The 12,482-nt window shown below is 33.2% G+C and overlaps 1 pseudogene; it reads left to right on the forward strand.

Moving 5' to 3' along the window:
• The first annotated feature begins 561 nt into the window (after positions 1–561).
• On the forward strand, positions 562–10,172 carry LOC137394453 (ADP-ribosylation factor-related protein 1 pseudogene; annotated as a pseudogene).
• The last annotated feature ends 2,310 nt before the right edge of the window (positions 10,173–12,482 follow it).

The raw sequence follows: 12,482 nt of genomic DNA on the forward strand, positions 1-12,482 counted from the left end.
ACAAAAATGGTTGATGAGATGGGAGTAGTGCAAATGAAGGGTTCTTAAACACCAACATGCCGATCTTAAAATCAAAGCCACTGAAAGCATAAGCTAAACTCTGGTTTCTGCATCTGTGGTAAATATATAGATATTGCATAGAGATACCACATGTAGACTGCTTACTATTCTGGGTACCTCCCTATTAATTAGGAGGCTAGGGTGAATCAGTTTTCTTCTCACAAGTTTCAAACATATTAGGCCTTGATTTTAATATGAGACTTGTCATGCAATGTGAAATTGGCTGTAGAAATTCCAATTCAGAACCAACGGATGTAAGAGTAAGGACTTACTGGATGTACTTTATTGATACAGGAGTGTCAGACACAAATGTGTTTAGCACATGCTACTGATGCTATCAGCGCTTTGTAAAGCATATTGATGGTTGCTCAGAGGCCTTTGAGCTTTATTGATTCATTCAGTTAGCAATGGAAGCACGCTTTGTACAAAAAGAAAAAGTAGCACAAAGGAAAGATTACAAAGCGTGAATAATATTTAAAGGTAGTCATGAACAATTTAGTCATGGCCAGTGTTTTTGGTTGTCAGTATTACAGACAGGAAGCTGTTGTAAAAAGGTTGGAATTGCTGACTTTAGGCGTAAGATAAACAGAGCCTGGGCTGGGGCAGTAAGACAAGCTAGAAAGATAACAAAGCTGAGGGAAAGTTTGTTACATAAATTCACTATTAGAATGTCAGGCGGCACAGCTTATAAAACGGTGGCAGAAACACATAAAATAGCTGGAGACATTGCCAATGGCTAATTTGAGTAAGCCAGTATCTCTGAACTCACTAATAAGAGCCGAGAGAGCAAGCATAAAATGGCATTGCGCTGTAGCGCAAAGCTATTTCATTATAGCACAGCCAAAACATTCTTGCTAAACGGTTTTCCACAAGCGTCAAATTATAATACCGAGTTGACCAAGGAGCTACCTGCATTAAAACATATTAGATGAAGACATTTTTTACCGGTTCTAATGATGTTACTTTCAAAGTTTTAAGGAAAAAACGTTAAGCTTTGGTGTTAGAAAATGAACATTGATCTGTTGTAGCAATGACCGCTACTACGTCGTACAGTGTTTCTGGAAAGTATTCTCATCATTCATGACAATGTTTTATTAAAGTTTTCAGATCAGGCTGTACATCACCTCCTAGACAAATCTGAGAACAATGGATCGAATTTAGACCTTAGTGACTTCCAATTAGAGTGTAGATCTAATGAATGTGACGATCTATCTTCTCAGGTACACTGTCACTAAAATCATGGCAACTACTACACCAACAACAGACAAATTAATTGTTACTTCTCTAACCAAGTCATTATTAGTGCCAGTTTGTAGAAAATCTTTCATTAATGACATTCTATTATTATTAGTAAAGAGTAAACATAATAAATGTCAAAGTTTCAGTGTAATAAAATGGTGTTTAACTAAAGGATGGCCGGGTATTTTTCCACCCTTCCTCTATAATGGAAGGGTGGAAAGAGATTAAAAATACACCTTCCCCTAATAAAAGTTGCATTCAAAGAAAGGTGGTGCTCAAGTAGTGATTTTTCCATAAGCTGTAAACAAAAAGAATCAAGGAAAAGGCGCTGATAGAAGACGGGATAACATCAAATAATTGTGAGAAAGTTAACACATGAAGGTATTACATAAAATGTGTGTTAATCATATAAACGGTTGTTCTTGGGAACTTGGAGAAAAATGTACACTTTTAAAAAGTAAAGATTTGTGAAATCAACTCTAATACACATGATTGATAGAAACTTTGTATATACATATATATCTTTAAACTAAGTCTATGACTTTTAGAGACTATCTTTACCCAAAGGTAGTCTGTCACATGTCTGATACAGTGTGTCATATTAACATCTGTTGATATCAGCAGGTAGATACTCTTTATAAGGTCTCCCTCTTACTCTTTATAGTATTATTATTATTATTATTATTATTATTATCATTATCTGTCTCTATAGTATAAACAGGTAGATACCCTTTATAAGGTCTCTGTTACTCTTTATAGTATTATTATTATTATTATCATTATCTGTCTCTATAGTATAAACAGGTAGATACCCTTTATAAGTTCTCTCTGTTACTCTTTATAATATTATTACTATTATTATTATTATTATTATTATCTGTCTCTATAGTATAAACAGGTAGATACCCTGTATAAGTTCTCTCTGTTACTCTTTATAATATTATTACTATTATTATTATTATTATTATCTGGCTCTATAGTATAAACAGGTAGATACCCTTTATAAGGTCTCTCTGTTACTCTTTATAATATTATTATTATTATTATTATTATTATCTGTCTCTATAGTATAAACAGGTAGATACCCTTTATAAGGTCTCTCTCTTACTCTTTATAATATTATTACTATTATTATTATTATTATCTGTCTCTATAGTATAAACAGGTAGATACCCTTCATAAGTTCTCTCTGCTACTCTTTATAGTATTATTATTATTATTATTATCATTATCTGTCTCTATAGTATAGACAGGTAGATACCCTTTATAAGGTCTCTCTGTTACTCTTTATAGTATTATTATTATTATTATTATTATTATTATTATCTGTCTCTATAGTATAAACAGGTAGATACTCTTTATAAGGTCTCTCTGTTACTCTTTATAGTATTATTATTATTATTATCTGTCTCTATAGTATAAACAGGTAGATACCCTTTATAAGTTCTCTCTCTTACTCTTTATAGTATTATTATTATTATTATTATTATTATTATTATCTGTCTCTATAGTATAGACAGGTAGATACTCTTTATAAGGTCTCTCTGTTACTCTTTATAGTATTATTATTATTATTATTATCTGTCTCTATAGTATAAACAGGTAGATACTCTTTATAAGGTCTCTCTGTTACTCTTTATAGTATTATTATTATTATTATTATTATTATCTGTCTCTATAGTATAAACAGGTAGATACCCTTTATAAGTTCTCTCTGCTACTCTTTATAGCATTATTATTATTATTATTATTATTATTATTATTATTATCTGTCTCTATAGTATAGACAGGTAGATACTCTTTATAAGGTCTCTCTGTTACTCTTTATAGTATTATTATTATTATTATTATCTGTCTCTATAGTATAAACAGGTAGATACCCTTTATAAGTTCTCTCTCTTACTCTTTATAGTATTATTATTATTATTATCTGTCTCTATAGTATAAACAGGTAGACACCCTTTATAAGGTCTCTCTCTTACTCTTTATAGTATTATTACTGTTATTATTATTATTATCTGTCTCTATAGTATAAACAGGTAGATACACTTTATAAGGTCTCTCTGTTACTCTTTATAGTATTATTACTAGTGTTATTATTATTGTTATTATTATCTGTCTCTATAATATATCATTATATACTTTGTCCCCAAAACACTCTACCTACCTTTACAGACAGAGAAGGGTTCCTGAGTCACAAGTTGATGATATAGGAATACTAGCTAGTAGACATACATCTATGTATAAATTACTATCAATAAGACGACTGATTACAAGACTCCTTCCAATCTCTGTCACCGTTTAAGCTCACCTGTTTCTAGCTGTCACTAATGAATATCGTTAATCCATTTTCATTCCCTTGTTGTTCCAAGTTAATTATTAATAAGGCAAAAAAAGCTTTACAATGGTTGACAACAAAAATTGTTCATCACTCAAATATGGGAATCTTATTGAATAATAAATGCAAACAAGGTAAATCAATAAGGAAATATAACTATTGTCTTATTGATATTGAATGCTTGATGGTATTGTTGTCAAGTCGATCATGTCTGTATGAAAAATCAATTCTTGTTTAGTGTGATGACATATAGTCCATTGCATACTGGGTAAATTCATACGTTGCTTCATATTGACTAACAGTCTTTGTACGCTATAGTAAATTGTCAGACATCATTACGAGCATTTTCAGTGGAACAATTTTCTCTACTTCACAAGAAACATACTAAACTGTAGCAATCCAATGACAGTGACTTTTACTGCCAGCATCTTAAAAATGTTACTTGCTTCTAGTACTCTGATTGTCTACATATTTCCTTAGAATTCTACAGATTTCCTTTGATTCTTTGATATTATTATCTAAACTATCATATTATCTACCTTTAATGTTATTTTACAGATGTCTTTTACTAAACATACATAGATTATTACAATTTGTTAAGCAGCAACTGTTGTACTTATAAGGATAAAATTTGACCAATAATTTAATGAACAAATGTATTTCTGAACGACCAACACTGCTAAATTTAAATGTTTAATATTTTCTAAAACTGATAAAATAACATTGAACTTTGTTTTCCAACTATACTACCATTATTGTCTTATTAGAATATAAGGTTGTTTTTATAAATTAACACTTACATCTAAGAATCTAAGAATCTGTAAGAATCTGTAAAAATCTATAGGCAGCCACAAGTTCAAAGTAGTCTGATCAGTTTTGGCTGTGGTTACTAATAGAAACACAGAGAATTAGGTTACATTTTCATTTAGAGGAATTATTGAGGTATCTTACTTGATCAATCTTACCTTATCTTGTATCTTGTCTTGCCTATCTGCATCTATAATTTATAATACCATGACAGTTGATATTGATACAAACAGTCATGCTATGTTATTTTTTTCATACAGCTAAAATACATTTGCTAAGCTAGTGCCATGATGTCTAGTATCTAGTCTAAATACAGAATGTCTCCTGGTCATTATAATGATTTTTTTATAGAAGGTAACTTTAAAAATTATACCAGAAGAAATGAGAATTAAGAGAATTTTGTAGAGAAACTGGAATTGTAAGTTGAACTAATGACTTGATTTTTAACTGGATGCGCTTATCCTGAGCTAATCCTGCGCTTATATATTGTACTTATGGTTGGTTACACCTGTTGGTGTGGCTATTGTTGAGGCTTCCTTTGCGCTGCGCTGTTTGACCTTTGTTCTTGTGGACTGTCTTACAGGGTAGCTAAGTTATAATATTACCTTAGCGTACCGCAGCGAGTTACCCATAAGTTAATGTAAAGTTACTATAAAATATGTAAGAATATTACGAGGATTGTTCAAAGAGACAAAGGTCAGTATCATTTACATTTCTATTGAATAAACCCAACAATATTAATACTGCATTTTCACTTTAACCTCGACTCACACTTTTATTCTTCATATTTAATATTTTAATTTAATCTTTAGTTTAATTGATTAATGTTCTTGCTTTTATTGATTTGTTATTTGTGCTTTTTTGTCGGGTATATTTTTTTCTGTTAGTATTGTTCGTGAATAAATATAAAGGAGGCCAAAGCGCATTTACAATTTCATTGTTACACTCGCGTACTTTCATCACGCATCAATCTATCATAAGATTGATGGTTGTTTGTTTAGAACTTCACAGATTTATTTCAAGCAGAAAGCAGCTGCAGTGTTTAGTCTGTACGAAACCATAAATCTTTGTGGTGGTGTTGGTCAGCTGAAGTTAGGTAAAGATGTGGAGAAATATTCAGCGAAGTGGTAAACTTTAACCATAACAATGATAATAAACTTTTGTTTCTCAATAACTTGACGTTTATAGTGTGGTTATTTCAAAGGTTTGAAATACTGAGTCCTTCCAATGTTTGTATAACAAGTAGTTTATTCGTAGCTTGAGATCAGACTGATGATTACTGAATGTGATTTCATTTATACAGCAATTTGTTAGCTTTATAGGTAGAAAAAGCGTAAGTATCAAAAAGCATTAATGAATAATAGAAATATAGCCTCTAGTTTTTCAGTAATAAAATAATTGATTTCTTTGCTTTCAAGTATCTCAACATAAACTTATATCAATAAAGTAGAGCAGGAGGAACCTTGTACATAGTGCAAATTTAAATTTAATAGAGTAAATCTATGTGATGCCATGATGGTAAGGTCTCTTTATTCTATTGTATCAGAGTAAATCTATGTGATATCATGATGTTAGTAGGCAGTGGGCTAAATCAGTCTATATTTTATCTCTGTTAGCACTTCTTTTCAGTGGCAGTTTCTTGCAGTTACCAGATAGATTCTGGATAGGTGTAAAACTCTTATCTAATGAGTTGCCAAGCCTACCATTTCCATTAGTAGAAGAGTTTTTACATTGTGGGTTTGATAGGTTTTAAGGAGTTATCTCCTTTTACACCAAAATGTATTTGGCTCGTTGCTGAGTGAGTCACAGTTTTCCCATGCATTACGAAGCTCAAAGAGTCGTCTGCTGAATTTCTTTCTTTGTCATGCATAGTTTGAGCTTTGACCTGGCTTGTATAGCCCACATGCATAGTTCTCAAAAAATAATTTGATAAATTTGACCGAACACACAACTCAGGCACTTAGTCACTGACTAGATAGTTTAAAAAACAATTTAAAAAGCCTGAAAGGCCTGTTTCCAGGGGTGTTTGTGTTCAACTTGTCAGCAAGGCCTCTCAAATTCACAGATCATGCTAACAGAGGCTGACTAACAGAAACAAAATTGAGCTTGCTAGGAAAGACCACTTGAGGTGAGTATTTTTCTAGACTCGAGATACTTTACCACTCAAACAGTTAAGGTTAGATAATATGGTTTATAATTATTCTATACAATGATTAGTTTGAAATTTAATGACATGAATTAATAATTATAATAAAATAAAGGAATGTAGACACAGTAATCTGTACAAAACTGTAGTGGTGGCTGCTGATCAAAGTGATTTTTTCAGTTTAAAAATAACTGAATTCCAATCTAGCCTGTTAGGAAGCATTAGTTGTGCTCTTGTTTATTAAATAGACAAAGCATACATGTATTCACCCTGACTGATTGGTTTTAACTTACTAAGTTATAGTGATTTTACATAGTTATTTCTCCGGTCATTAATGTTGTTCTGACATTCATTTAGCCACACGAATGGTGCCAAAAACCTGCTACTCATGTTACACCTTGTCATGATGAGCCACCAAAGAAAGCTTATACAGTTGTCACAGCTCTTATACACACAAAACTGCTCAAGAAACAAATAACTGGCTAGGAATAAATATACAGTCAAACTCGAATAACTCGCCCTCGGATAGCTCAAACAGATGGTTAACTCGAACGGATTTGTTTGGTCCGCTCCCACGCAATGATAAATTGCTTTAGGTAACTTTACCTTAACATCATTAACTCGAACAGTTTTTTTTGCCCAACAGCTACAGACCGAGACGGTTGTTAACCTTTTAAACTATCCCTTTATTTTAGGCCATTGAGCTAATCAACTTTTAGTAATTCTTAGGCGTCGTTATTATCATCATCGGCAAAATGTTTTTTGCCAATGATGGTAATACTATTACAAACCTTTTGTAAAGGTTTGTAAAAATTCAAATTTTACCAAACATCTGCTTTGTGATAGCCCTTTGAAGGCAAGGAAAAGCGAAGTAACCTTCGAATAAACTTATAATAAAATCGGCAAAATTGATCTTGATTAAAACGCTCAGGAGAGAAAGGTGTCTTTTTTCTGAGCGTTTTAACCGCTATCAAGTTTTGCCAATTTTAACCTGAGGACGTTTTGGCAGTCACATCACCTAAAACAACAAACAAATCTCAAGTGATAGAAAAATATCTATACGTACTGATAAAAAATTTTTAAACCTTCACATGAGAGACCCTTTAACTTGCAACAAGCAATCTATGCTTTTGATTTATATATAGTTTGTATATCCACACCTATCTACTGATAAATACATGCACTTGTGACAGTGCTCTGGTAACTTGAACGCTCTGATACTCGAACACCTTTGCTCGGTCCCGTGAAGTTCGAGTTGTCAAAGTTTCTCTGTACATGTAGGTCTAGCTTTATAAACACTAACAATTAAAGCATGAATAATACTATAGCCAAATTTCAAGTTATTTAAGAGAGCAATATAACTTCAAATGATTTTTATTTGTATCACAAGCAACTTAACATAAATATTTCCTGTTTGTTAAGTTAATATGCGCAAGTTTAAGCTAATTGTCTTTAAATATATATTATAGCTTCTCTAGCTTTTCACTCACAACCCTTGTTCTCTACTGAGTTGAATTCATGTCCAAGATGAGTATCCACTGTTGTTTAAAGCAACATGAGTACTTTCATCATTGAAGGTAAAGAAATATAAGTACTGCGAACCTTATTTCTACAAGCAGTTGGAGCCTATGTGAGCCAACATGGTCCTAATTTAGGTACTGTGGTGTCATCCACTCATTTCACGACAAGAGACTTGGTCTTTGCCACCACGAGAGCTTCCGCTTTCAATAGTAGTCCTCTATTCCAAAGACTACGTAATGCTTATGAATTTGCTCGCTGCCTTCTGAGTTGCCATCTTTGTATTCTATAAACAGTCCGAGATGTAACCACTAACTTACTGTACCTTCATTGGCCGGTTGAGCAGAAAATGTTTAACACACACTATAGGATGGTGTTCCGTGTTAGCCTTTTTCCAATGACCCTTTTTAGGGGTTCCACTTTGAATCAGAGAAAACTTCTTTTTTGCTTATTGATCCTTACTTCACACTGTCTTTAGACTTTTTTTAAAATATGGCCATATTTAGAGCTGGCCTAGCATATGGTATATGGCTTTTAACTGTCTGAGTTTTTGATGTAAAATGTTCAATGAATAGTAATGTAAATAGTAGCCCAATTCAAGTTTGACAGGTTAAATCCTATTCATATGTAATCGTGAAGTTCCTTCAGATTGATAAACAGTAGGAATAGCAATTGGTAACATAAAATTGTGTGGTCACTTATCTACATTACATTGAAGGTCAGAAACCAGTAAATAACTAACTCATTGTTCTATTTATTTGATTTCGTAAAATATCGCTGTCTGATAAACAAACACTTGTTTGCTACAAAATTTCAGCATCATCAAACAGTCTTAAAGAAGCTCTTTTCATGGGAAATAGTCAAAGGCAGTTAGCTATGTATAATAAAAACAACAATAGTTCCAGGATACAACTTTTAGAAATCCCTTGTGTAGGCAGATAAAAACAGCCATGAGTAATCCAGTTTTTATCAGTCTCATCAGTTCAGTATACCAGTTTCTTATTTAAGCTATTTTACAATCAGCACACCTTTTTATGTGAACAGACACATGATTGAGATATTGGTCTGCAGTTTGTCCCTTCTGAAAACCAATTTTTAAAAGCTTGCACAGGATAAAACCTAGAATGATGGAAGAGGTACTCAAGTGTTTTAACTTGATGAGAAAAGACCTATTTTTGTGGTCAAAGGTTTAGAAACATTTTCTACCCTGGTGTCAGATGTAAGCTATTAGACGAATTACATGCATAGCCATGTCTTCTATAGCAAGTGTCATGCTTGGTCCATCTTCACAATCTATGAATTCTTTTGCACATATTTTTCTTGTTCAGGGCACTGACCACGTACACCCTCTCGTCTGGTTTATACGAGCATCTCACTCAAAAAGAGCAATACTATGTATGTACTCACTCTTGACCTTGATAATGCTGGTAAAACAACTTGTATTGAACAAAAACAGACAAGGTTCAATGAAAACTATCGCCTTAAAAATTTAGCGCGATTTACTACAACAGTTTGTCTGAACATTGGTAAGATAAATATCGGTAAGATCAGGTTCAACTTTTGGGACCTCGGTGAGCAGGAGGAACTACCGTTGCTCTGGGATAAGTACTGCGCAGAATGCCACACTGTTGTTTACATGATTGACTCGGCAAAAACCAGCAGGTACTTGTAATCGCATATGCATTTTCTTCAAGCTGAGATGCATTGGCATGTGCTACCTTACCTACTGTGAACCTTCCCACCTTTTTGCAGGTTACAAGAGTCTCTGGCCTCTTTCAATAAGACGATAGCCAATGAACATTTGAATGGAGTGCCTCTTCTTGTTATAGCCAACAAATAGGACTTACCAGAAAGCATTCACATTCCTGACATAAAAGCAGCGTTCAACACGAGCGCTAGTAAAATTGGACTTCGGGACTGCAGTGTCATGGCTGCCAGTGTCCTTAAAGGAGATGGTATTGATGAAGGTATAGAATGGCTGGTGAAGTGTGTGTCTTGCAACAAAACCACCGTCTTGCGACAGATCCTGAGCATTGATTTGAATTAATTTATTAACCGATTCACATTTTTCTTTTTAACGTCGACATAAGATTAGATATAGGAAGATCGCTTACTTCTATAATATTTGATGTTCATATTTGTGCTTTTCAATTGTATAGTGATAGTTTGTTAGTCAGTGATAACTAGTTACATGAATATATAAATTATTCTTGATAAAGAGTTGCAATCTCCTTTAACCATAACAGATCATGGATCGATATTTTCTCTACACTAAATAGACTATTACAGCTGTATAGCAATGTTTATTTGTTTATAAACAGTATATTATAGCAGAGTACTTGAAATAAAACTAACTGCATTTAACTCACTAACTATTGTGGATTTTTGTGTAAAGCATTGTCTAATCCAGGGGTCGACAATCTTTTCCACTCAAAGAGCCATTTGAACTCGTTTTCTGCAGGAAAGAACCCAGTGGGAGCCACAAACCTCCTTTGATATTTTAAATTAAAAAAAGAAATACTACATGTAGCGTTTTTTTTTAGTTTTTAATGCTTTTATACCATATTTACATCATAAAACAAAAAGGTGTCATTATACACGCTAGGTGTTTGATGATTTAACTGCTGAGAAAACAAAACTACACTTTTGCAAAGAACAATAAAATATTTTTGGCCGTTTTATTGGCGCTTAAATTGTTGTAAGGTGTACTACCTGTATTAGTGTTGTTTATCAGTAGTGTTGTTGACGATAATGCGGACCTTTGTGGCTGACCAGCCTTACTAGATTTCTAATTGTTTTACCAAGTTGGTTGATATAATATCAGAAGGTATCTCGTAGTGATCTAGTCCTCCATACAAATCCTGTAGTACGTTTTTCTTTACTTTAATGTTAAATTTGGAGCCATGGGACGATCATGTGATAATGTACTAAAAACATAACATAAATAATGACGCATAACAAGTGAAAATGTTTGATTTATCACCATAATTACATTTTTTAAAATTATGATACAAAATCTTGTGATAAAACTTCTAGATTTTTATGAATTACTTTGCATATCGTAAAAAAAAAGAAAAAAGAAAAGAGGAAAAAATTCAAGGTCAGAGGGAGCCGCAGCAAAGGGATGAAAAAGCTGCATGGCCTCTGAAGCCGCGAGTTGCCGACTCCTGGTCTAAACAGTATGCACCTAGCTCAAATATGAATATCATAGCAAGCAAGGCTGCTACGAGAGGTTTTCACATTTGGTCATGTCCTTCTAGGATCCATTGTTCTTGAGAGTCGTATGAGTCAGTCTTCTCAAATTTTTATAACCATTCACAAGATGCTGTCTTACAGTGTGTGTTTCAAATAGGTATGTCATAAGTGTGTTATTTGTTAAACTTCAATTGCCAAGGTTAACTTGATCAAGTGCTACGCTACGTTTAGTTTAAATCACAATCATGTTGAACGGTGATTAGATTGTTGCTGACCGATATATCATGAGTAACAAGTTTTCTCCCATGTTTTATACTTAGCACACCAAGAGAATCAACTGACAACTTTTTTGCATTATTTCTCTCAAGGAGGAGAAAATATTACATTTAAATGACCTAAATTTAAAGCTGCGATTGAGTTCTGAATTGTATACCACTTATTCAAATCCTTTCGTGCTTATTTAACATTCACTATGTTTCCATGATGTGCAAGATTTGTGTGCAAGATATCTAAGTATTAACTTGTTACCCAAAACCAAGCGTCTGTGTTGAAGACATACTAGCCAAAGGAAAGTATGATGCACCAATTTTTTTGTAACTGTTCGCAGTATCGGCATAGTTGGTGTTCTCTCCAAACACAGCCTTTTGCATGATTATTCATTTGATGTAATATTTCAACACTAATCTGCACTCATCTAGAGTACCGCATGATGAACCAATTTTATCATAGGTGTGAGCAGTATTAGTATGGTTGGTGTTCTCACCATACATGGGTATTTGAATGTCTAGCTCTTTCATGTAGTATTTCTATGATGAATTGTAGTTTCCTAAAATCTAAAGGCCGAGCCACTGTTAATATAGTTGACTTAATATAAATAAGGTAGTATATAGATAGGGCTGTTGAGGTTACGCCTGCTGAGACACGAGTGTTTGATAAAATAAATTAGGCCTTCACCACTCCCTAAACCTGAAGATGAATATTCGCAACCTCATGATATATTTGTGAAAAAATTTTGACGAATGAGGTTGCATAAAAGTGTAAACAGAAGCCATCGTGTTCAGCTACGTCCCATTTTAGCCATTTTGGGAAGGGATTCCAATCTACGGCGTTTTCGTGATGGCTGCGATTAACTTCGTTTTTGAGCTTCAAAGATCTTGTAATCACATTTCCACATATTTT

The sequence above is a fragment of the Watersipora subatra genome, chromosome 4 (genome assembly GCF_963576615.1).
Source record: "Watersipora subatra chromosome 4, tzWatSuba1.1, whole genome shotgun sequence".
In the NCBI taxonomy this organism is placed as follows: domain Eukaryota; kingdom Metazoa; phylum Bryozoa; class Gymnolaemata; order Cheilostomatida; family Watersiporidae; genus Watersipora; species Watersipora subatra.